Consider the following 1,951-nt stretch of genomic DNA (forward strand, 5'->3'; position numbering starts at 1 on the left):
GGGGGGGGTATCTTCACTATGGAGACAGTCTGTGTCAAAACGGATTTTGAACTTCAAGTACTTTTACCATCCACTAGATGGTGCAGCGGCATAAGCGACAGACCTTGTATGTAGCTCCTCAATGACAACACTGCACACGGTCTCTCGAGTACGGGCGGAATTTATTCTTTATCTTCATGAAACGCCGTGAAAACTACAGAACAAGGTAACATACAACAGTTAGCACTTACATTTCAATCCGTAACAACAAATGCTAAATGCAAACTACCTCGTGGCTGCCTGTCACTTTGGAGGTCCTTTTTGAGTTAAGTTTTTCTGCTTCAGCTCTTCATAGCTGGTTAGTTCGTTTTACAAGCTGTTTTCCGCGTGGCTCTTGCTCTGGAGTCTTGTAGGATGTGAGAGCCACGTGAAGCTGGTGTCCAAATCCCGTGAGTTCTCAAGAACTCTCGCGTTATTATAATCCACAACTCACATATGATAATGCACTGTGACTTCATATTATACAGCATAAAACAAAATAAAATATATTTACACATTTTAATAACAGCAATCCTACACCAAAGACATTTCTCCATCTAAACAAGGAAACAAACCAACTTTAACTTTATAACCTATTAGTGACACTTACATTGTAATTAGAAGCTCCTGGGATTGAATCCCACTTGAAGCCCATGGTGTTTTTTTTTTTTTTTTTTAATTAACCAGAAACTGTTTAATGCAGGTACACAAAACATTTTTAGCTGGACCTGCACTATAAATGACAAAATGGCGATTTTTTGTTTGGGGATGTGTCATGATGAGCCTGGAGCTCCCTCCCTCTGCCACCAGAGGGAGCTCTCACCTCACCTTCCCCAGTCCTCACCTGGAGCTTCCCTCACCTGTTATCACCAGCACCTGTGTTTCATTTGCCCATCAGTCCCCTATTATTTAACCTGCCTTTGCCCCACTCCTCACCGTGAAGCCTCACCGTTACGTTACCCTGTGTAAACGCTCTTTCAGTTTCCCTGTTTCCTTGTCAGATCTTCACTTGTAATAAACACGGTTGCACGTGGATCCACTCGCCTTCGCCTCGTCTGTCCCAGCTTGACAGAAGGCTTCACCGCGCCAGGATCCAGCAACCGGATTGAACTGGTCATGGACGCCCTGTGGGAAGAGCTACTCTTCTGGGACCCAGTAGAACGGGACATGGCCCGTCTGGAACGCTATTGCCAGGAGGCAGAGCGTTCCAGGGCTACATCTGAGGCACACGCGTCCCCTCCTCCGGTCCCGAAGAGAGGAAGCCGTCGCCGCCACTCGCCCAAGAACCGCGCACCGCTGGTGGTCCTGGACGCATCGCTCCCTGCTCAGCTGGTGGTCCCGGAGGCATCGCGTCCTGCTCCGCTGGTGGTCCCGGATCTGCCGCTGCCTGAGGCCTGCTGGTCTTCTCCTGTCTGCCTGCCGGCCTTCTTTGATTCCCCGCTGGCAACTCCATCAGCCACGTCGATCGTCACCGACTCTGCGCCTGGCGCCCTCGTGTCCACGCCGGTCGTCACCGACTCTGCGCCTGGCGCCCTCGTGTCCACGCCGGCCGTCACCGACTCTGCGCCTGGCGCCCTCGTGTTCACGCCAGTCGTCACCGACTCTGCGCCTGTCGCCCTCATGTCCACGCCGGTCGTCACCGACTCTGCGCCTGTCACGCTCGTGTCCACACCGGTCGTCACCGACTCCGTTCCTGTCTGCCCGCCGGCCGTTCCTGTCTGCCCGCCGGCCGTTCCTGTCTGCCCGCCGGTCGTTCCTGTCTGCCCGCCGGCCGTTCCTGTCTGCCCGCCGGCCGTTCCGGTCTGCTCGCCGGTCGTTCCGGTCTGCCCGCCGGCCGTTCCGGTCTGCTCGCCGGCCGCCTCTGGACTCTCGCCGGACGCTTCTGGACTCTCACCGGTCGCCTCCGAGCTCTTACCTGCCGCCACTGACTCTG

This window comes from Oryzias melastigma, linkage group LG24 (assembly GCF_002922805.2).
Source record: "Oryzias melastigma strain HK-1 linkage group LG24, ASM292280v2, whole genome shotgun sequence".
In the NCBI taxonomy this organism is placed as follows: domain Eukaryota; kingdom Metazoa; phylum Chordata; class Actinopteri; order Beloniformes; family Adrianichthyidae; genus Oryzias; species Oryzias melastigma.